Source organism: Scardinius erythrophthalmus (genome assembly GCF_964197995.2).
Source record: "Scardinius erythrophthalmus genome assembly, chromosome: 1".
NCBI lineage: Eukaryota > Metazoa > Chordata > Actinopteri > Cypriniformes > Leuciscidae > Scardinius > Scardinius erythrophthalmus.
This window is the reverse complement of record NC_138221.1, coordinates 31,436,784-31,463,487: the sequence shown is the minus strand read 5'-3', so window position 1 is coordinate 31,463,487 and position 26,704 is coordinate 31,436,784. Positions and strand designations below refer to the sequence as shown.

The following is a 26,704-nucleotide window of genomic DNA, read 5'->3' as shown; positions in this document are numbered from 1 at the left end:
GAATGAAAGTATGATTGAAAGCATGAATGAATGGATGAATGAAAGCAGGAATAAATGAATGCATAAATGAATGAATGCATGAATGAATAGATGAATGAATGAATAAATAAATGATTGAATGAAGACATTAATGTATGATTGAATGAAGACATTAATGAATGAAGGCATGAATGAATGAATGAATGAATGAATGAATGAATGAATGAATGAATGAATTAATGAATGAATTAATGAATGAAGGCATGGATAAATACATGAATGAAGGAATATATGGATGCATGCATGAATGAATATCAATGAAGTCATTATTAAAAAAATTAATGAATGCATAAAGGAATGAATGAATTAATGAATGCATGAATGAATGAATAAATTAAGGCATAAATGAATGAATATATGAATGAAGGCATGAATAAATGAATGAACGAATAAAGGCATGAATGAATGAATAAATGAATGATTGAATTAATGAATGAAATCATGAATGAATGAATATATGAATGAATAAATGAATGAAGGCATGAATGAATAAATTTGAATGAAGGAATTAATAAATAAATGAATGAACAAATAAAGGCATGAATGAATGAATGAATGAATAAAGGCATGGATAAAATACATGAATGAAGGAATATATGGATGCATGCATGAATGAATATCAATGAAGTCATTATTAAAAAAATGAATGAATGCATAAAGGAATGAATGAATGCATGAATAAATTAAGGCATAAATGAATGAATATATGAATAAATAAATAAATGATAAATGAATAAATGAATAAATTAATGAATGAAGTCATAATTGAATGAAGGCATGAATGAAGGAATATATGAATGCATGCATGAATGAATGAATATGAATGAAGGCATGAATAAATAAATTAATAAATTAATGAACGAATAAAGGCATGAATGAATGAATAAATGAATGATTGAATTAATGAATGAAATCATGAATGAAATCATGAATGAATATATGAATGAATAAATGAATGAAGGCATGAATGAATGAATTTGAATGAAGGAATTAATAAATAAATGAATGAACAAATAAAGGCATGAATGAATACATGAGTGAATGTATGAATGAATGAATGCATATATGAATGATGGAATAAATTAATTAATGCATGATTGCATGAATGAATGAACGAGCGAATAAAGGCAAGGAATATATGAATGCATGCATGAATGGAGTCATTAATAAAAAAAATAATGAATGAAGGCATGAATGAATTAATTGTTTTGAAAAAAAAAAAAAAGACAAATATTTATAGTATATTCAAAATGCATTTACATAAATATATTTTAAATCTATAATACCAATATATTTTCCTGATAAATTTAGGCTATTCTCTCTCTCTTATATATATATATATATATATATATATATATATATATATATATATATATATATATATATATATATATATATATATATATATATAAATGGAGCCACGCTGTTCTTTTCAGCAGGGTACAGTAACGTAATTCTTTCATGAAAACAACACACATCCAGCCTGCATATCTCTGAACTTATGGAAAAACAACACGCCATGTGCAAACGCCAATGTTTCAGAATGTGTCAGGAGCACGCTGGGAAATAACTAAAGAACAAATGTTTGCCAGGAACAAACATCTCGTCACCATCAGCTGCTAAATCATCATCTCATACGGGCAGTCCTGAACCTGATGGACCCACAACAAACAACTCATGTGGACAATCGCAAGAGCTGCCGAGCAAAGAAGTGACCCCTAAACCAAAGCTCAAAATGTCACGGTCGAGTTCTCACATCACACACATCAGTCGAGGTCTTGTACAGGTGTCTGTTGAGATGATGACGTGGAATAACAACCGTGATGCTGATCTACTGCCAGTGGCACTTCACAACAGAGGAGAGGAGAGAAGAGGAAAAAGCAGAAGAAACTCTGTTTACACACTCACACAAAAATATATACGGACACAGGTTGAGATCGAGAGTGGAAGAAAGTTTGAAAGTTCAAAAGAAAAATGACCAAAAGAAAGTTTGATAGAAAGGTATGTTCTAAAGGAATGATTAAAATTCCAATGAACACTTAAAAAGTAATTTAAAAAAGTTGAAAAGAAATAAAGGGGCATAATATTTCAGAATAAACATGGGATTTTTTAAAATAATTTAAATTTTAAAAGAAAGTTTAAAGGAAAGAAAAAGCTCAAAAGAACAAAAGTTTGATAGAAAGTTTGAAATAAAAGGTTTTGAGTAAAACAGAAAGACTTACACTGGGGAAAAATGGCGTAGGATTTACATTCCGAAATGACCAAAATAATTACAAAGAAATGACAAGTAACACATTGAATTAAATGTGAAAATATGAAATAGAAAGACTGAAGTTGTATTTTCTTGTAAAACATAATCTTTACAGTGTACTGATTCTGAATGATACAATATCTATAATTTTAATATAACGTCTATACGATTGTGATATTGATAAAAATATCATTCCGATAAACATAATTTCTAAACAATTTCTGACATAAAAAAAATGTAAATGTTCTACATTTGAATGTTCTGTCTGAAATTATGTAAAATGGCCAGCAAAAAATGTTTTCTCCATTCACGCCACAAATTAATGTTGGACATCCGTGTATTCACTTTGACTGACTTTCGGTTCATTCTAGGTATTTACTGTATTAAGTATTTTTATGAGCACCATGCAAACTGCATCTGAAATACTTGAACAAGCCTTTTAGTACATCATGATAGATACTTTTTTTTTTTTTTATCCAAACATTATGCTTGTTACAAAAACAAGACTTCAAGAGTAGAACAGTGGAGAATTATTTTCTATGGTGAGATCTTAACTTGTATTTATCCACTGAACATATCATCTATTACCTGATGTATCGCTACACTTTAACTACACAGGATATTTCCTCAATGAAACACTTTAAAACACACCGTAACAGGAAAAACAGCCTGATAAAGTCAGACATGATCACTGACTAATGTCACTAATGCGAAGATGAAATCCTTGTTTTTAAAGCTGGCGTATTGATCAGATGGGTTGAAGAGTGACTAGCGTGAGTTTGGGTGTGGAGGTGAAGATCTGATTTTGGATGCGAGCAGTTCTTGATTTCATCAGAATGGAATCTTATCTCCGTTCGCTGTAGTTTAGGAGGAGTCACGCCACACACATTCACACATTAATAACAATGATTTCCTCTATAGCTTCGGTCATTCTGACCTCAATCGCCAACACCTACTCTGGAAAACTAAACTGGACAAAAGACTCAGTAATGTTAGACTTTAAGGGCCCTATTTTAACGATCTAAGAGCATGGTCTAAAGTGCACTTAGGGCATGTCCGAATCCACTATTGCTAGTTAAACGACGGGAAAAATGGTCGGTGCACCCGGTGCATGCTCTAAAAGAGTTGTCTCTATTCTCTTAATGAGTAATGGGTGTGTTTTGGGGAGTAATGTGCAATAAACCAATCAGAGACTCATCTCCCATTCCCTTTAAAAGCGCTAACGCGCTCTTTCAATAAAAAAATTGCGCCATTGACTTTAGACCAGGTTTCAGTTGGTCAGTGGTAACGCAGTTTATTTCAGTTGACTCAAAATAGCAACGCGCCAACAATGCGCCTGAACACACCTCGTTTTCAGACAAAATTCATTGGCTATTTAAACAAAGTTGATATCAACACACCCTTAGTTGATAGGGCCCTAAGGGTGTGTTCACACTTGTAGTTCGGTTGGCTTAGTACGGACCAACATAAAAAAAAACATTTAGTCCTGGTTTTAACACGGAACCTAAAGATACCAAACCTAAGGTCATAGGGATATGTTCACAACCTGATTGGTCGGATTATATTACACAACAGAACTTACCGAACATCCAAAACAATGCTTTGACCAGATGAGAAATTGTGAAGAGCTTATAAAATGTGTAAAGGACTCAAAACAGCAGCAGGAATCCCTCCGTCACACACACAAATGAAGATCTGCTGCGAGGAGACGCGGTTCTGATGCCTGTACCGAACTTGGGAAACATCACGACTATGACGGAAACAAAAACTGGTGCGCTTGAGTATTCTGTCCTTTTTAGGGTCGCATCTTGTGACATCAGGTCCCGTTTTGGTTTGTTTACATGTCATTGGTCCGTGTTGTTCATATTTCAGTCGAACCGCAGCAGAGTTTGTTTGGAAGTGGACCGAGACTCATTTTTTCAGCGTCTTGGTCCGTTTGTTTGGTGGCACCAGGGTTCAGATGGCAGCGTTCACACTTATTCAAATGAACCGCACTAACAGATAAATCAGATCACACCAGGGTTCATTTTAATCAAACCAAACATGCCAAGTGTGAACACACCCTAAAAACAAGATCGTTTTGATTGCTTGGCCTAAACCCACATTTCATTGATCATAGTTCACATATTATTTGGCTCTAATTCCAATGTAATGTGCATCACAGAATAACCCCAACAACAAAAGAAGACTCAGAAACATTTAATAATGGCTATTTGATTTCACTACCAAAACTTTACTCAAACAGAACAACACTTGCATGTATTCATTGCATCTTAGGCTGCTCACCTGAAGACAATCACCGGTACAGCAAATACAAGCTGATTTATAACAACTATAACAACTGATTTATATACAACTTTAATAGCTTCGGCAATTTAGGCCAGAATGCTCTCATACCCCGACTCGTTCTCAAGCAGACTCAGGTGTGGTTCAGAAAACAAGCGTTCACGCCAACTAAACAATCGAAGCGCTGACGTCAAATGGACTCTCTAGTGTGAAACGCCCTGCGTCTCTCTTCCTCTTGGTGTATCTGGACGTGGTCTGGAGTTCACAGGCGACCAGCGCTGAGGCATCTATCAACTGTTCACACGCTCAGCTCATAAAAGCTCTCTCAGCGAGCGCTCATGCACGGACGTCTCTGAATATATATCCCTCAGGGGGTCGTAGCTCTCGGGCCATATTGTGCTCTATCGGACCTCATCTGAAAGGTATGGAGATCTTTGGTTCACATCCAGGAAGAAATATGTTCGCTGGATGAGGACCAAATATCTTCAACCTCGGGGTAGAGGATGTACAGGGAAAGAATCCCAGAACATGGGTCAGATTTGTAATCGTTCACAATGAACAATTGATAGGACTTTTTTATTGCTTGATACGCAAGATGCACTTTGCACATTGTTTAACTGGCTATGCATAGTGAGCTGTGAGAATTAGGGACGCACAATATACGCAGTATCATATCAGTTGTCGGACGACATGTAAGAGATGGTAACACTCACTTAAAGTTAATCTTTAAAAAACACCAATTTAATAACACTGTTAAATGCAATCTTTAGCAAATCTCATCAGAATTATTTTCACTGTATGGCAGATAAGTGCTAAAAAAGAATAGGTTAATGTCGATAACATGTTGTTTTACTATACTATTTTAATGTAAATAAACTAAAAAAGAAAACATTATAAAAGACAAAATCACTTATTAAATCCAACAAAAGAATGTAGGCATCAAGTTATAATACCAAAATGTGAAAAATGCATGATCATTTTGCTAAAGATTACATTTCAATTTTATTAAATTATTAGCTTTTAAAAAGAGTGTCTAAATGTAAAAATTGTGGTAATTTGTGCAAACTATATAAAATATACATATATATACACAGTACATTTATTGGTATTCTTTTGAATATTTTAATATAATTGTGCATGTATATAAGCAGCTGATTGGTTCTCTTAAAGCTGACCACTTTGGTCAATCGATCAGTATGTTCTATCTACGTAACCCATTTATTTACGTCCCGAAGTTGCTCAACTCATTGAAGTGCACCATGGGATTTTTCCTAGCCCTCCTCCTTCCCCAGCACCACCTGCCTAGATCTGCTAGGGGTTTCTCCACACTTTCCTTGCAGCAGCTCACCTTCTATTCACCGTATTTGTGTGCACGTTTCAGCAGATAAGCATAACAGCATAAAAGATCTATTCCGCCAAGACTAAGCCAATATATATTCCATTTAATCAGCATGAATTGATAAGAATCCATTTTAATTCTGTACATTATAATGTTGTGATGTCTAAATTCACTTCATATTTGTTATTTCTCAGTTATCAGACGGACTTTTAAAATCATACATCCTGAGATTATGAGCATGAACTCCAATGAGCGACAAATCACAGGTGGAAGAAAGTGAGAAGGAACAACAGATGAAGACAACAGACGAGGCAGGAGTCCCAAGTCTGCTATTTGAGCCTGTTGTCTGCAGATATATGGCTGCGAACACACACATCCATCAGCCTGAGTGAACTCTCAACCTTTCTTTCTCTCTCCGTCACCCCTCCTTTCCCTTTTGTCCTTCTCGTCCTCCTTCGGTGAAACTCATCTTGGCCAGGCCTTCGTACGACTAGCAACAATGTGTTTGCAATGCTTTGAACAAACACTGGCAAGGCTCGTCCTGAAAGAAACTGCTGGCACAGAGTTTCACTCCAGCTTTCAGGAAAAATGAGAATAAACTCAGCGGAGGATTGTATATTGAGCTGACTCACGCTCCACGGCTTCAAATCCACAGTCTTCCAGCCAAATATAACGACTGAGCGGCAAATGAACCCATGATTGGAAATAAAAACACACTGAGGTGACCGATAACGCCAGATCATTTTACATTTATCATCAAGTATGTTTATCTTTCAGAAGTAAATTCAGTCGCTGATCACGTAAATTATACAGAAATCTTTTTTTTAAAGCTACAAGTAAATTTAGACATCACAATATTATAATGTACAGTATTTATTAGGGATGCTATATTCGCCATCTGCGATATCAGGGTTTTTGTACATGCACATAAGTGTAATTTTAATATCATTATTCTCATTTAATATATTAATATATTTAATATCATATCATCATCTATTATAGTTTTTATTAAAAAAATTGTTTTGAATTATATTTTATGTTTTCATTTACATTTTTGTTATAGTTTTAGTTTTTAGGGTTTTTTTTGTAAATAAGTCTATATAGTTTTTATCATTTTATATTTCAGTTTTAGTTATTTTAGTACATCAAGTTAAACTAAATGAAAATGAGAAAAGTTGCCTTAAGCAACTAGTTGAAATAAAATTTGTTTATATTTCATTTTATTATTATTTTTATTTTATGTAACAGAGGTTTTTCTCATGGTTTTCGATTAAGCTTAATAACCCTGATGCACATTTTCACTATTGCTTTCATTTAGACAAGTTCTTAAACCTCTTTAATCTAGAACACTAATAACACACTTATATGCAGTATTCAATCTATTAAAACAAGTCTTAATATCTTGTGCAGTGTTGCTTCTCAAGTAATCTTAGATTTTTAGATAAGGAAAACCAGACAAATTTTTTTTTTTACTAGTGTATTAATGTTAGCTTAGGCTGCTTCAAGCATGAATACTTAATCGTAAGGAGGTTCTTTAGAGAAAAAAAACCCCTGAAAAATGTCTGTTACCACATGCACAAGTGTTCATCTTGTGGTACAAAGTAAATAATTAATGCCAGCCTGATGCATACATGAATGTTCATATGAGGCGTAAAGTGGCGTTATATACTTATATATGTGTATACATATATATGTGGAATGGCACATAAAGGCGACGTCACAGTCTTACAGACTTATCCTGATCTGAATGCTGTAAAATGCAAGGGTAAGAATGTACCTGCTACTAATATAAACATAAATGCAACTGTAAGATGTTTAGCAGATGAAGATCTTGGACGATGATGTCATCAGCGCTAGTCGGGAGTGTTTCTGCAGCTGCGGTCAGGAGGAGAAAGAATTATTTATCATCCAGCTCAGCTTTATGCACCAAATAAACAGTGTTCGGTGTGAAGGGTGTGTGAGGCCCACGAGCGTGCCTCGAGCGTGTGCGTGCATGTGTGGTAAACTATCATCTCCCACACATGTGCTTAACAGAGATGCTGTCAATAACACAACAGGAATCAATCAATCATGATGCTATATAAGCAATCTGCTAAGATGTTTAGTCGCATTTCTCATCAAGTTCCTGAGTTTTTTTCCAAAACGACTTGCAAGACAGCGCATATATCGGGTCTGTCCTGAATGGCACCATCAGACCTCACATTCGTCAAAGCTCATGGACAGATCACAACAAGAACACATAACCTAAATCCATAGACATATAGACATATATATATACATAGACACATCATTAGAGGCTGTTTCTATGGGCCACTATACATAAGCCGTCTGCCATATTGGAATGGCCAAAGCCAGTCCGTGACACTCGAGAGAAAGTTGAATAGTATGTACATCTGCAACCAAACACATGTATGAATATATCTGCAGTAGACTTCAGCAGATGATTCTGTTAAACTAACAGAATACAACAAGATGAAGGCGTTAGCCAAAACTACATTAAAAAGTTACCAGTTTAAAAACCTGTAATATTGAATTAATACATACTGTATAAAAATGCAAACCAACACATTCTCTCCAGTGAAAGGTTATCCCATTTCTTCTGGAATTAAAATTTCGCTGGTTATTACTACGCAATATTGTGGAATCGTGGAAAAATCCGTTCCAAGATGGCGGACGAGTCTGGAGAGGTCAAATGTAAAATCTACATATCTATGTCCTATATCTACAATCGGGACACGCAAAAGATAATTGCAAGTGTCCCATTTGAGACAGATCCATTGTGTTAGTGGCAATTACCAAATTTAATAAGTATACTATAAAAAGAATTATGACCAAGTATACAAATCAAAATAAAGACTCAGTCCTCGATACAACTAAAACACCATAGCGAGTAACTAGGTTGATCCTGGACCAACTAACGAACTGTGGCAAATGATGTTATTGAAACTACAATATATAGAATAGCAACAAATTTCACTCTGAATTAGCTCATTTTACAAACAATTACAAGAAAAGGCAAGCAACACATTGAATTAAACATGAAATATTGAAGTAGAAAAAGTGAAATAGTATTTTCTTGTAAAACGTACAGATCTACACAGGTGGAGCTGGGGAAGTTGGAGGGTTTCTGAAAGAGCGCTGCACTTCTACAGCAAACAATAGGCAAGAATTTGAATGTTGAGCTGCGAGCTCATTGGTTACCAATCCAGCGGGAACCAGTCAGCTGTGCGCTTTAGAGAATGATGTAATTGCAAGCAGATTGGGTTAAGAACTTATGAGCCTGCACCATCTTGAGTTTCGTGACAGAACTTTGTATTTGTGCAGCTTTATATTTTTTAGGAAACAGAGATAGGTTCTGAGAGTGCCGTGTTTTCTTAAGCTGAGGAACGAGCGAAGATCAAATAAAACCCACGGAGCCACATGGCAAAGAGAGACCCTTCAGAGGGTATTTGGGAAAATACCTGAGATGATAAAAATAACACTGAAAAACACCTAAACACCAGGAGAAACCCAAAGCTCAAAGTCAGCTCCTGGCCGAGCGGGGATTTATGTAGAGTTTCTCTCCCAACCAAAACAACCTGAAGCCCTGCTGAACGTCTTTTTGCGCTGCGAGGTTAAACAGACGGAGAACGCAGCTGTGTCACTGACAGAGAATGTCCATCCACCCACCGAGAGGACTATCAGGTGTCTACCAGCACATGTGGGAGCAATTTATACTTCTCTTCTTCTCCTGCACTTCATACGCTTGTGGCAGAGAGATCAGTGAGCAGCAGGCCTCAAAAAATTTAGTGCGATTTCATATTTTCCCCTCTGTGTAACCATCTCACTTCTTTCATTGCTTTTCCAGTTGCATCTCACATCTGTCATTGATGCTGCTGCTGCCCTCTGACAAAGTGATTCAGCGTGAAGTTACTTAACAGCCCATTTCTGCTGGTTTGCTTAAGAAAAATGCTTCTAAATGTCACCAGATTAGAGTTGTTTCATATGTAACAGTAGTAGAACTGTTTTGGTGCTAAATAGATCCCCTGTTTTTAAGGTGCCCCTATTATGCTTTTTAGAATATGACCTTTCATGTAGTGAATAATGATTGTCTCCCAAAAAACAGAACTGCCTGAAACGAGTCATCAGCAATTACAGTCTTACTTCCTGCACAAACCTATGTAAGTTCGTAACAGATTTGCAGCGTATGGTCTTCATTGACTGCCCATGAACAGGGTCTGCTTTGACCCTCAAACACTGTAGATGTAGCTGAGACTGGAAGAGTTTGGTTCGTGTTATTGACATGTTGAGAAGATGTGTTTTTTTCTATGCTGCAAAATCCACTTTGCATGCACTTCCAAAGTATGAGGACTCGCACTCGAATTGATACGGTAAAACCGACGGCATCATTTCTGTTTGCATCACTGTGTATAAAGTGCTGAGGAAGATCCAGAACTGAAATTCAGACATGGTAATAAGCATTTGGTTTTTGACATGCAATGTAAGTGGTCAACCAATCACAAAGGACTGGGTCATCTGACCAATCAGAGCAGAGTAGACCAATCACAACAGACTGAACAATCTGACCAATCAGAGCAGAGTAGACGAATCACAGCAGACTGGGTCATCTAACCAATCAGAGCAGAGAAGACCAATCACAACAGACTGAACAATCTGACCAATCAGAGCAGAGTAGACGAATCACAGCAGACTGGGTCATCTAACCAATCAGAGCAGAGAAGACCAATCACAACAGACTGGGTCATCTGACCAATCAGAGCAGAGTAGACCAATCACAACAGACTGGGTCATCTGACCAATCAGAGCAGAGTAGACCAATCACAACAGACTGGGTCATCTGACCAATCAGAGCAGAGTAGACCAATCACAACAGACTGAACAATCTGACCAATCAGAGCAGAGTAGACCAATCACAACAGACTAAACAATCTGACCAATCAGAGCAGATTAGACCAATCACAGCAGACTGGGCCGTTTGACCAATCAGAGAAGAGTAGACAAAATAAAAAAATTGACCCTATTGATCTTAATAAATGTTCCTAGTCTTTTTTTCAGGAAAATAAGAAAAAAAGATGAATTAATAACTCATTAAGCCATTTTTATACACTTAAAAATAAAGGTTCTTTATTGGAATCGAAGGTTCCATGAAGAACCTTTAACATCAATGGAAACTTTCCATCCCACAAAATATTCTATATTGGAAAAGGAAAATAAAAAGGAAAATTGGAAAATATATTCTATATATATTTTTTTTTTAAATGTGCTTCACACTAAGAAAAAAAATATTCTTATTAGAACTGTTTATTGGAAGGTTCTTTGGGGAACTAAAAATGGTTCTTCTAAGGCATTTCTGCTAAAACACCCTTTTTGAACCTTTACTTTAAGGGAGTGGTGTTTTTGAAACGTTTTGGAGGTCTTGCTAGCATTCATCCTCACTGAATGGAGACGTTTTGCCTAACCTCTCCTTTTGTGTTGCTCAGAAAATGTGATTATTGTTCTGGCTGTAACACGAGCGTGTGCTTTGACATGGTTAATGACCAGAACAGGATTTATTCACCTGATCCATGTCTTGATTAAAGCGACTCTGTTTCCTGTCCCGGAGTGATTTGGGAGCTGTGTCTGGTGTACGTCACTCGCTGCGGTACAGATCTGCATCTGGGATTGTCCTTCCCTTTCAACCTGTGCCTTATTTCTCCTGAATCATCCGTCTCTCTTTCGTTCTTCTAATCAGACGCCCTTGATGTTTTCTTCAGTGGAACTTCTACGTTTGTTGTTTAATTAGGACCTGCTCTCAAGCTCCATTTTCAGTAATGGCGACCCCTTCCCTCTGTAGGGGAACGAAGAAAACCGAATTTGAGGGGAAAAGAACAAAATGCAAACCACCCATTTAATTCCTCTATTTCCTCTCCAGTCTGCTACTACTCTTTCCCTGCTGATTAAAACCATATTCCTGCTGTCCGCTGCTATTTGTCCCGAATCAAAACTACAGCATCAAGAAAAATGGCACAGAATCAGAAAGCGTGACGGACTGACTGGAAGTCTTTCCGAGAAAACACTAGAAACTACGGCTGTGAAAGCATCCACTTGTGTCGTAAGCCTCTGTAAGTGGCGGGTCGTGTCAACGCGTGATTTTGGCTCACGGTGCGTGTTTATGTGCTCGGGACGTATACACACACTCACGGCCACGCAAACACACCAGAGTCAGGATCTGAGCTGACCATGCTGTCTTTTAACAGAGACGGCTTTCTCCAACTCAAGTGCCTGTGGCACAGTCTCTTGACCTGTGTGTTGAGTAAGCATGCGGAACATATCCATGTCTGAATACAGAGAACAATTACACAAATAAATACAAATTAAGCAATTAAAGGTGCATTGCGCAACATTTCATGTTAAAAATACCCGTTTTTCTAACCTATGCATGCTTAAACAATTGCCTGATGGGCTGAATGAGCCCTTCTCTGATCACTGTGATTGCCTCTATAATCCTGTACAGTAAAATAAATAAGAGGGATTCGGGTCGGAATTTGAGACTGGGCGTGACGTCATGCGCGTTCAGTTGCAGTGTTGCAGTTTCGCTTGTCGCCAGAGGGGGCATAGTTCTGCAAAAACTCAGAGACTTGCGCAATCCACCTTTAATTCATCAAACATTTAATAAGTAAATAAATTACAAAATAAAATAAAAATGTATTTATAAAAACAAGAACTGAATGGAACACATATTAAATGTGTTTATTTAGAAATTTTAAATAAATAATATTTTATAATAAATGTAAATAATGAAAATGTATTCACAAGTACTGTATAGAATACACATTAAGTTTATTTATTTTTACATTTTAAAAAATATTTGATAATACTAATAAATAAACAAATGAATGTATTTATATTTGATTTTAACAAATTAACTGAATGGAACAATTTATGCAATTTAAATAATATGTTATAAATAAATGTTATTAATAAATAAATGTTATAACTAACCAACTTACAGGACTAAATGGAACACACTGAATACAGAGAACAATTGAAACACACACACACACACATACATATATATATATATATATATATATATATATATATATATATATATATTATATCATATAAGAAATAAATACATTAAATATTTATTGATTTATAGTCAGTCACACAGACAGAACGATAGAGACAGACAGACAGATAGAACAATAGACAGACAGACAGACAGACAGACAGATAGAACAATAGACAGACAGACAGACAGACAGACAGACAGACAGACAGACAGACAGATAGAACAATAGACAGACAGACAGACAGACAGAGAGAACGATAGAAAGAATGACAGACAGATAGATAGACAGAAAGAACAATAGACAGACAGACAGACAGACAGACAGACAGACAGACAGACAGACAAACAGACAGATAGATAGATAGATAGATAGATAGATAGATAGATAGATAGATAGATAGATAGATAGATAGATAGATAGATAGATAGATAGATAGATAGATAGATAGATAGATAGATAGATAGATAGATAGATAGATAGATAGATAGATAGATAGATCTGTGTGTAGTCTGATTCATGAACAAACACATATGAGATGGTAATATAATGAATCCGCCATAAAGATTGATCAGAGCTATCCGTTTGAATCAGACTCACTGAATATAAAGCCATTAGATCCATTAAATCAAATTCACAATGACGAAGCTTGAAACTTCAACTGTGTTATAGGCACTTAGATTCAGTATAAGGTTGCTCATTTGACAAAAAGTTGTTAAATAGTATAAATACAATACAAATAACAAAGCACATTCAAATGTTACCAAAAATATTGCTTTTTTATCTTTTAGTTTGGTAAAACTTTAAAATAAGGCCTCTAACTTAACTAACATTAACAGTAACTAACATTAACAATTAGCAATACATGTTACATATAAAATAACAAATAGAAAACTCACAAAGTCAGAAAGTCTCTTCCAGAAACATATTTCACCTTTATACTGACACTGATTCAAATATGAATGAACTTCATATGAAACGTACAGTATGAGAGACGGAAAATGAAGATGGGACAGCGGAAAAGAGAAAACCAAAAGGAAAGACTTCTGGATAATCATCATCCCAGAGAGATGAACGGTGAATCCCAGGAGCCAAACCCACCAGACAGCTAGATGGACCGAGGGGCCAAACCAGTCCATTCAAATGCTAAACTGGAGATGAAAATTCACATTATGAAAATACATTATTATGCTGATTTATGTCAGCTAGGAAAATGAATACTGTAGAAACTAGAAACTCATATTTGCATACGCACTTACTGAGAATAGCGTGCCACGTGCATCACTATGAATTTTCATAAACCGCACCAGCCAGGAATATTTCAAATGGAGTAATAAAAGTGCTTGAAATGAAGAAATGAAACGTACTCTCACCTCGAGTGTCGAGATGTGTGAAATGGACAGACTAATGCAGGACACAGGAGCAACAATGTGGATTGGAGAGTTATTTCACATATTTGAGTTATTCGGAAAAATTTAAATGTCTGGTTAAAAAAAAAAAAAGCACTGATAAAATGAAGCAAAAAACTTTCCATCTCTTGGATGACTGCATTTCCCATGAGTTTGCATTTTGATGAAGGGTGTTTCTTCAAATTCGGCACATCCCAGGGGCGGATGTTTATGACAAACAACAAGGTCACATTAAAACTGTTTCGGAAACGTTCTACCATGCCTTCATTTCTTTTTTGCTTTTACATCCACATCCCAGACCCAGACTTTCAATATTAAAATATGCAAATCATTAAAAAAATTACGTTTTAGCAACTAGAATCTAAACTAAGAGGGGAAACAAACAAACAATTTAAAAATTATTTATTGCAATCATTTTGCCCAAAATAAAGCTTTACCAGAATTACTGTAAACCACGAAAAATATGTTTTCTTTGTTCATCACATGGTTAATATTAAATGTTTGCATTTTATTTCAGAAGTCCCACTGTAGTCAATTTTATCCCTAAAATTTTATCCCTAAAAACTCATCTTTGATCAACAAAATTACATATTTAAACGTTTTATCCTTGAAAAAAAATGCCTTAAAATAGCTTGAATGTAACTACACCCTCGCCTCATTTAGTATACGCAGTTCTATGGATATGCAAATGAGCCCCGCCTCCACTCAGAGATCCACTCGTTTACGATCACACGTTGATCTGATTGGTTACAAGGTAGTTTGTGACGTCAGAAACACCAGCGATTTCAAACCGTGTTTTTGAGAGTTCACTGCAGTTTTAAGCAGAAAATACTCCGCAATGGTGTTGACTTATGAATTTGCACATGGATTGTCTTAAAGCATATTAAAAACATCACATAGACATCTAAACAATATTAAAAGCTTGATTTTTACCACAGGGGGACATTAACACAAAATATCAGCTATGAAAATAGCCGTAGTAGAAAAAAGGAGTTCTGAAAACTTCTGAATAAATTATTTTAGATGTGAAAGAAATTGTATTTGCTTATAACTGAAGAAAAAACAGCAAAATGTACAATTTAAAAGATAATTGCATCTTTTTATCTCTCAATTATGACTCTTTTTATTCTCACAATTGCGAGTTTTAAAGTTAATTCCTGAAGGGGAAAAAGACTGTATATAAAAAAAAAACAATTGCGAGTTTTTATCTCACAGTTCTAACTTTTTCCTCAGAGTTGCGAGTTTATATCAATAGCCTCTTGTGGACTATTTTGAAAGCCATCTTGTGTGGATTAAAGGTCTGCAGTCTCTGACTGACACAGGGCTCAATTTGTGAACTGTGCTCTTCCTTCGAGACTGATCGCCACATAACCAGCGCTCACCACACACACGTCACTGGCGGACACAAACACACACACAGGCATCGGGAGAAATCTGACAGATGGGGAAATCAAAAAAAAAAGGAAAAATGGAGTGCGGGACCGATCAAACAAGCATTCCCAAAAAGACAGAAGAGAAAGAATATATGGAAACGGAAAAGTTTGACTATGAGGTGCAGAAAGAGCGATGGAAATGAAATCAGTAACAGAATGAGAGAGAGGCCTAACCACAACTATTACTGAGATGTTCACTTCCCATAATAACCAAGCCACGTATACCAAACTACATATCTATCCACTGTATCAACTGTCAATCTATCTACTCACCTATTGATCTATAACACATCTACTCGCATTTATCTTTTTATATCTACCTCCCTCCCTACCTAGTATCTATATCTTTATGGCAACCTATATAGGATTAAAGGTCTGCACTCTTTCTACCTAACTATCTACCCATATATCTGCTGAACTACTGTTCAATATACCCATTTATCTATACCTATCTACCCATATATCCACTTACCCATCTATCTACTTACCTATCTACTTATCTATCCATCTATCTATTTACCGATCTATCTATCTACCTTCCTACCAATCTATCTACCCACATGTCCACCTACCCATCTATCTACCATTCAACCCACCCATATAAACTACCCATATATTTATCTACCCATGTATCTATCTATTTATCCTCCCATCTATCTACTTATTTACCCACCGATCTACTCATCTATATATCTACCCATCTACCATCTATCTACCTACCCATCTACCATCTATCCATCTATCTATCTATCTATCTATCTATCTATCTATCTATCTATCTATCTATCCATCCATCCATCCATCCATCCATCCATCCATCCATCCATCCATCCATCCACCCACCCGTCCGTCCATCCGTCCGCCCGTCCGCCTGTCCGTCCATCCATCCACCCATCTACCATCTATCTACCCCACATCTACCTATTTACCCACCTATCTACCTATCTGTCCACCCATATATCTATCTATCTATCTATCTATCTATCTATCTATCTATCTATCTATCTATCTATCTATCTATCTATCTATCTATCTATCTATCTATCTATCTATCTATCTATCTATCTATCTATCTATCTATCTATCTATCTATCTATCTCTAACACATATATACCCATCTACTTACATACCTCCCCACCCACCCGTTTGTTTACCCATCTATCTAGCTATCCATCCACCCACCCATCTATCGTGGGTTAAGACATGAGATCAGCCGGTAGAAGGCTTGTCGTCTAACTAGCTCTGTGACTCCTGCGAAGGAGGCTAAAAATACAGAGAGAAAGACGGAGGTTGAACAGACGTTGACTCGCTGAGGTTCTTTCTCACCGGTGTTGACTTACAGTGGCTGGCACTCGTCTTCAAAACAACTCCTGCAGCCTCGCTCACTTCCTGAAGATCTCTACACCACATCATGCTGCACCAGGGCTCATAACCAATACGGTTACTTACATATAATGTAAACATATGTTCAATGAACATAATCAGAGAACAAATTCTGTTAGCTTCTTTTAAATGACCTAATAAAGTGGATGATTAGCGTTCATGAACCTTCTCTGATAACCAACACCGGTGGGAAAGTCTACTCTGTTAGCACAGACGTGTGCCATTCGCACGTAGGCTGACGAGGCGTTTTCAGAAATAGTCCATCGCAGGTTGTGTGGTAAGATACCCCACAAACACACACACACACACACAGCTAACACGTCACAAGTGCTACCCTTAAACGGAACCAGTAACTTGAGGATTTCAGCATCAACCTTTCAAAAGTAGGCACGGTTTTATTTAAAAGCTGTGTTTCCGGAACAAGCATCGAATCAGGATGTACGTGCGAGCCAAGAGGAGGCCAGTGTGTTCGGGGCAGCGGGGCCTGACGCACTCGCTCACTTAAACGTAACTTAATCCAGGTCCTGTGATTGCTGGGAAAAACGTCACGGTGCAAAAAGCATTAGAGATCGCAAACGCCAAGTCGTTGAAAGTCATATCGAGTCATGAAAAACCACCGACCGCCGCAGCATTAATTTTCACTGGCGTACTAAAGGCCGCATCTGTTAAGGCAATGTATTTATGACTAAAAACAGCTTTAAAAAGGGAAAATTGCAACACAACATTCTCATATAACTCTCAAGTAGCCACTCGGGGAGATGAAAACGGTATAACTGACAAAACTGATAACTAGTCTAGATTTAAACAACACATCACATACTGGTGTACATGAAGAGCCAAGACCAGGTTTCCAGATCAGACAGGAACACAGAAGACTGGGGTAATTCATCAGCTAAAAAAAATATGACAGTTTCTTAACATTTGTTAAGTCTGAATGTGACTAGCCAAAAAAACAAGGCTTTTTTTACTTTTTGTGCTAGAAGTGCAGAATTAGGAAAGTGATGCAATAAAATGAAATGCAATAACAAATACATTTAAATAAACGAAATAAATTAAAATTAATATAAATAAATAAATAAAATTAATATAAATAAAACATATATCAATAAATTAATAGAATTTATATAAATAAATAAATGTATTTTTTTTTAGATTTTATTCTGTCGTTCAAAACAAAACAAAAGAATCTTCTAATTGAAGAATCACCCATTAGTGATATTCATCCTGAGCTGCTTTAAATGTGTGAAACCTAATGGATCAGTGTAAAATAAAACAGCAGTGAAGAGGAGGAAAGGCTCTCATTATTTTGCCACAACACTAATTGTGCTGAATCGCTCTGAGGAAGTGTTTTCCAGGCTGCGGTCGACCTCAGGACTGGGACAGAACATTGGCCACATGTGGGGAGAGAAACTGCCAGCCGTCTCAGGCGGGACGCGGGGACGCAGGGGCCCAGGGGGGGCTGATATTAGCCTCTTGCAAAATGTGGAAGGCAACAGGGAACAGAAAGTTTACATTGACAAGGACAGTGTGACAAATCTCAATCAAATATTTAATTACATATAACAGTGTAGCAAGTGTCACTACATTCAGCTGTCACTACTTGAAATCTACTTGTGTTTTTAGTCCAAAGTACTCTTTTAAAAACCAAATTCAGACTTCTTTAAGTGGACTAAAACAGTAAAAATTCGTTTTTTTTTTGTTTTTTTTTAAATGGACAAGAATATTATTATTAACATTGATTAAATATAAATCTTTCATTTCTTTAATATTTAAACCCAATATTTTAAAGTCCAAGCCTTAATTTTAATATTAGGATCATAGAATTTAAATGTATGATTATTATTGGTGTTATGATATTTATACTAATATCAATAGTAACATTTTCATATTAAAATAATATAGCATTTCTTAGTTAAAAAAAAAAGTAATGTTAGAAGTTAAATAAAAATAATTAATTTTGAAATTGAAAACCAATATTTTAAAATGCAAACCTTAATTTTAATATTTGGAAACTAGAATTTTAATTTAAAATGATTATTGGTGTTATGATATTGATAATGATATTATAGTTACATTTTATATTAAAATAATATAGCATTTCTTAATAAAAATGTAATATTAGAAGTAAAATTTAAATATAAATAAATAAAAATATATTGAAAATCAATATATTAAAATACGAACCTTAATTTTAATATATGGATTAAATAATTTTAATTTCAGATTATTATTGGTGATATGATAATGATATTACTATTCATACTAACATTTGTTATTAAAATAATATAATATTTATTATTAAAAAGTTAACTATTAGAAGTTTAAAATATATATAAAAGTATATTATAATGTTTTAAAAAGTGAAAAAAATATGAACTTAATAAAAATAATTTAATAGTAGTATTAACTGAATTCTAGAATATTATGTTGTATTTTAGATATCTAATTAAGAACTGAATTGTGAAAATGGGTAAGGTATCAGATGTAAAGAAAATTATTATATTTTGATTAATGATTGCAAAGATGCTTTTTCCCCTTAGCAATAACACTAATAATTTGTGCACAAAAACCCCAGGAACATGTATTAATAATGGTAAACAATGTCAACTGAGATTTCATATTGACATGTTGACCCATACAGTCAAATATGAAGAGAAAACAAACAAGCTCATCTCTGATTCTGATCTTGCACACTTCAGCAGAAATCTGGAGAAGTGATCAGAGGAATCTGGCCTCATGTGGGAGGAGACGGTCATCAGTGCCGTCACTGAACACACTTAACTGCCTTTCATTTCCTCAAAGCCACATTAAAAGTCCTCAGTCTTCAAAGTCAGATCCACCCTCAGAGAAATCAAAGTGCACACACACAGACTCACAGTGTTCTCCGCTTCATCACAGAACAGACTGAATCCATCACAGACGCTTCTCACCACAGATACTTGAGATGAAGCTCTGCACGGTTCAGATATATATCATAACTCCCTGGACTTAAAATGACAAAATCACAAATAAACCACAAAAACATCAGTGCCACAGGTGGGAAAAAATACATAATTTAAAGAAATACTAATAAGTCGCAGTGTGTGTGTGTGTGTGTGTGTGTGTGTCATGTTTTTATGATCCAAAAAGGTAAAAAAAAGAATACAAATCTTAGATCAAATTAACTGACAATTAAATTATTTAAATCTATCAATTATTTCTAAACTTGAAATAAAAAAATTTATTATTTAAATATGTAAAAAATATATATCTTTTTTAATATCAAGGTTAAAATAAACAAACAAATGGTTAGTGATGGGGACGAGACCGCCTATGCCGAGTCCGAGTCAAGACCGAGTCTTTGAGAAAGCAAGTCCGAGTCGAGACCGAGTCTTTAGGAGTCGAGACCAAGACCATAAAAACATATCAGTTTTCATATTCATGATTTAATATCACCCCAGTTAATAATCAACAGTTAGGCCTACAGACTAAGCTAGATTGGGAATTGTTTAATGGAGCAGTCTTAACGTCTTAATATGGACTATGCTTTTACTATCATTAAAAAAATCCCTACCACATGCATCATCTTCTGCCTATTTTTCTAAACTGCTTCAACAGTGCTGCTCTGTCATCAACATGTTAAGCCCACCCTGACTTTTTTAATCATAGTTAGGACATGCAGAGCAAATTCAAATTTTCTAGTGGTATGTATTCTAGTGGACTAGTGATGGGGACGAGACCGCCTATGCCGAGTCCGAGTCAAGACCGAGTCTTTGAAGGGTCGAGTCCGAGTCAAGACCGAGTCTTTGAAGGGTCGAGTCCGAGTCAAGTCCGAGTCTTTGAAGGGTCGAGTCCGAGTCAAGTCCGAGTCTTTGAAGGAACAAGTCCGAGTCGAGTCCGAGAAAGCAGAAATCGGTCTCGAGACCGGACTCGAGTACTACATCACTACAAATGGTTATTAAAATCCACCTTGACGTCTGTAGCACCTCCCATTAAAACTCCCAGAAGGCCGCTCTCTCAGCTGCACACGTTCAGATCAATGCTGATGAATCAGCTGATGATAACCAGCTTTTCATCACTGAATCTACATGTGCAGCGCATCTCTCCATCATTGCCTCGCTCAGGGACACACACACACACACACACACACACGACTGCCCTACAAACCCTGGACTCGCCTCACACTCCTGTCACAGCGCAGATCCTTTTATTATCCGCTGGAAACACACTGGATTCAGCAGCTCTGTGGAGCGTCAGGTGACGACATGCCGAAGGAGATTCGCATGGGCTTGAATTTCATCTGCAGATGGTCCTTATCCCGCCAACGGAAAATCAGTCATATTAGCAGACGCTTATCCAAAATCAGAAGAGTTGGGGAATATTGGTTTCATCTGCTGTGCTGCTTTATGAAGATGGCTGAGCTCAAACAAAGAGCTGCTGTTCAAGTGGAGGTCTGATTCAGTTTTACACACATGCATCACCAGAAAACACTCGGACCCGCTAAACCTTTATTTTTAAGGATGTACTGACAGCACTGTGTAAAAAGGACCAGATTTTCCAGGTGAAACCTCGACATCAGCTGTGATCAGTGTGAACCGACCGTGACCAAACGTCTGACAGATAAACCTCTGAGGAAAAGACTCGTTATCGCAGTGACATGAGGGTTGAAGATCGAGCAGAAGCCTCCTCTCTCACACCAGTCTGTGACCTCTTCTTTTTCTCCTCCTTCTGGAGTGATGGATCTGCCCTCAACGCTTTCCCACTCGCCTCTCTAATTCACTCTGGTAATGAGTCACAGAAGCCGACCGACTCCAAACCGTGTCTGAATCATTCAGGTCACGAGTGCTAATGAGCTGTGTATCACTAAAGAGAAAGCAATACATCTCCAGCAGATATTACACTATTACACTATACTAATAGATTAACTATTATACTATATCCCAATATACATACATCCCAAAGGCACAAAATCACTTTCACGGTCTGTTACCCAATGTCCGGCCCAACTCAACCCGAGCTGAGTCTTTAGCCATTGTCAAGAAACTACTGAAGATGTCAACACTTGACCCATTAACACTTACTATTCTATATCTATAATCTGTTACAAAAAGGCACTGCATTGGGTCCCTATTAAAAATCGTATACATTTTTAAATATTGCTTATTACTTACAAAGCACTAAATGGTTTAGCTCTGCAGTACTTGAGCGAGCTCTTAATGCATTATAGTCCTTCACATCTACTGCGATCTCCAAACGCTGACCAGTTGATAATAGATAGGTAGATCTTTCTCCTATTTCGCACCAAAACTTTGGAACAGTCTTCCTAACATTGTTCAAGAAGCAGACAAACTCTGTCAGTTCAAAGCTTGACTAAAAACACATCTCTTTTACCTGGCATTCATATAGAACATTACATTTCTATTATTCAGATCAGTTAAAGGAGAACTCGGCAACTCTAGCGAACTCTAGTCACTTCTTCACTGATTTTCCCTTTTGTTGTCACATGTTTTCCCCACGAGCTCCCCCTACAGCTGTGGGGGGGCGTATATGTCACAACACGGTCGTAAAAAACTCACTTGCGGCGGCCTCCTCCCCCTCTCTACCGCTGCTCATGTGCGTTTGTTTTGATCGGAGCAAGCCAACTGTATCGTGTGGAGCTATGTCTACCGAGGTGGGTAATCTGGTAATACATCATACATGCGTGTGTGTTTATGTTGAATTGCCGTAAAGCGATTCGTGTTTCGCGCTCGTTCTCGCTTCTCACGAGACTTCCAATTTCTATTTTGCCGGGACGGTAGTCCCCAAGTTGCAAGGTTGGTTTTCCGCCTGGGAACGCTGGGGGGAGCGGGGAAAGTCACCAATATCACCAGAACAGGTTGTTTAACCATCCAAATGATTTCTAGACAGTTTTATTAAGTTAAAAAAGCTACCAAGTTCTCCTTTTAATGATTATTAGGCTGCATAGATTAGGTCAGCCGGAAACCTGGAACACTTCCTATAACACCTGATGTACTCGTTACATCATAAGAAGAAAGGCATCTACGCTAATGTTAGTCTTTCTGTTTATTCCGAGGTTTACTGAAGTCAGCCGGATCCGGGCCATATCCAGATCAGATGGTGGACCTGCGCCTGAACATGACCACAACGCATCCCTGAAGTGCCAGCCTCGTCAGCGCTGTGAAGGCCTCATCGACTCGACAGCCATCGGCACTGATCCTCAACAAACTCGTCTCCATACCGGCGTGACTCCGACCTCCAACCAGATGGAACTGGATAATATTCTGAATGTTCTGATCCAATCTGACTTCTGACCTGTAATGCTGCCTGGATCATAATCATACACTGTTCGCTCGTTGGCCAGAGGAGAACTGCCCCCCGACTGAGCCTGTTTTCTCCCAAGGTTTTTTTCTCCATTCTGTCACTGATGGAGTTTTGGTTCCTTGCCACTGTTGCCTTGGCTTTTGGCTTGCTTAGTTGGGGACATTCAATATCCAACAATATTATTGATCTGGTCGACGATGACGCAATTTTCTTCAAGAAACAAACTTTGTTGCATTATTTTCCTGTTATCACTGTGAAGCTGCTTTGATACAATCTGTATTGTAAAAAGCGCTATATAAATAAAGGTGACTTGCCTTGACTTGTACATCTCCTCTCTGAAGTGTTTACAGTAACAGAGCGATGCTATGAACACTATTCAGCACTGTGAGGATGTTGAACAGTTGAATCTGGTGTCATAGGAAAAACAAGGGCCGAATTTTCTCTGGTACAGAGTAACAGAAGTCGGCCATATAGAGGACCGGAACCAAACAGTGTCCGGATTAATCAAGAACTCTCATCTTGCAGCTCTTCACAGGAGATCCGGAGATGAGAGGTTTGGGAAGAGCTGGAGTTCACACTAACCACAAGTCTTGATCTGGTCTGGTCAGGATTTCTTCTCCTCCGGTTCCCTAGGGATTCGGGGTGTCATCTCTCGGCCCCAGCGGATGATTGAAAGTCCTTGGGATGTGCTGCTCCCAAACTGTGGCGTGGGATGAGATCTCAACAGGGCTCTTCTGGATTCTCTCCCAGAATTCGTCCGCAAAGCCCGCCATCTTGGCTCCAGGTGTCGGACACATGTGTGATCTGGGACAATCAGCTAGAAAAGATCTGCTAATGAGGCCTCGGCAGTGGAAAACACACACACACACACACACACACACACACACACACACACACACACACACACACACACACACACACACACACACACACACACACGTGTAGACTCACTGCCATCTGGCCAGAGACCTCGCTCCTGACTCCAAAAACACACACCTCATAGACTTCACACACACTCTTCATTAGCACTAACATGGCAAACCTTTCAAGATTCCTTCAATTGCTTTCTCCAGCTTAAATCTCTTAAAGTCAGACTTTTTACAATTTTCTCCACTGATTTTTCCACCAGAATGAATTGGAATGGAGTTGAGATTACAGACAACATTCTTATTGGTATTATTAAGTATATATTAAGTATAATTAAATTCAAGCAAATAAACACAGTTTATGTGGCTACATTTTTAAAAGACGGTTGTGATTGCAGATTCCATGCAAGCTTGCTTGCAGCTAGTCAGAAATCAATTATAATCTAATAAATAAATTATATTTTAAAGTATATTCAAATAGAAAAACATTATTTTAAATTGTAATAATATTTCACAATATTAATTTTTTTCTGTATTTTTGATCAAATAAATGCAGGCTTGATGAGCATAAGAAACTTTCAAAAACATTAAACCTTGACAGGTACAAAATAAAGAAATAAAATCTATGCGTTGTCATTTATTAATATTTCAATTTTAATAAATAAAATATAAAAATGACTATGTAATTATTCCTTTGCAATATGAAAGAATAAATATTTTATAAAATATTACAAAATGTACAATTTATTTTTATGTATGCGTTATCATTTATTAATATTTGAATTTTAAAATATATAAAATACAAAAATGTCTATGTATTTACTATTTTATATCATAAAATATTACAAAATGTAGAATTTATTTTTATGTATGTGTTGTAATTTATTATTTCAGTTATAAAATATATAGAATAAATAGAATACAAAAAAGTATATGTATTTATTATTTTATATCATAAAATATTACAAAATGTATAATTTATTTTTAAATAAATAATCTATATAGCTGGTATATCATGTATAACATGTAAATCATTATGTGTAGTGTAGTCTTTTTTATATATCATTATAAATAATATATAATGCTTATAAGTATTAAAGTATAACATTTTAAAATACTATATTTGTATATTCAAAATAAAGAAATATATACAATACCTGTATGTATCTTATTTTAAATTTTAAATATTTTCTATGTATTTATTATTTTATAATATAAAAGCATAAATTATACAAAATGTTATAAAATGTATCATTTAATAAATGATAATAAATAAATATTATAATAACAAAAACAGTGGTCTACCCATCTACCTAAAATCTATCCATCCAGTTAATATACCTAAAAGAAGTTTTGCATGGCTGTTCAAAATGTCACAAGACAGATCTCAGATATGAAGCATCACAATGTGTTACATGCGCTTCAGAGAAAATAACAGCCGGAAATAATGACAGGAATGAAAAGCATGTCTGTCACATTGGCCTTCAGCCAGCGCTCAGAACCTGATGACCAACACTAACAGATCAAGCTCTGCGGCCTGAGAGCGGACATTAGCACAGCACGCACACACACACACACACACACACACACACACACACACACACACACACACACACACACACACACACACACACACACACACACACACACACACACACACACACACACACACACACACACACACACACGACTGCAGCGAGAGATATACAGCAATATACATCTTCTTTCACACAATCCTCTAGTTCTCATTCATACGAGCCATGGAGAGCCGTTTCACACAGACCTGATGGGGAAAACATTCTGCTTATCCAAAATCAATATTTACGTGGTTGCGCGTAACTACAGCTGAGACTGAGATTTGGACGGCGGAGAGAGTCAGTGGTTTAATGTGCTGGTAAAATGATTATCCGCTTATCACATATTTGTCTGGCAGTTCTGTATGAGGCGTTTATGAGAACTGTCTGGGTTCATCGCCGTGAGCAGTGGTTAACAGCTGTTAAAGAGCAAATAATGAGTTGTGCATCACTACAGAAACCATAATACATCTCCAGTAATAGTTTCACACTGTGATGACGCGCGTATGCTTGAATCAGCATAAGTACATACATAACACTGTATGGATAAAGGGCACAAAGAAAAAAATACATAAATAAATACTTAAATAAATCAAAATGATAATAATACTACTTTAGTTTATTTTAAACAAATAAAGGAAATTATATATATATATATATATATATATATATATATATATATATATATATATATTTAATAAATAAATAAATAAATAAATAAATAAATACTTAATAAATAACAATTTGTAGAAATAAATAATTACATAAAATA

The 26,704-nt window shown here is 36.3% G+C and overlaps 1 protein-coding gene across 1 annotated transcript in view; it reads right to left on the bottom strand.

Annotated features, from left to right (window-relative positions):
* The window catches only part of coro7 (coronin 7), a 144,376-nt gene that overhangs the window by 85,393 nt on the left and 32,279 nt on the right, over positions 1–26,704 (bottom strand). The gene's annotated exons all lie outside the window — the stretch shown is intronic.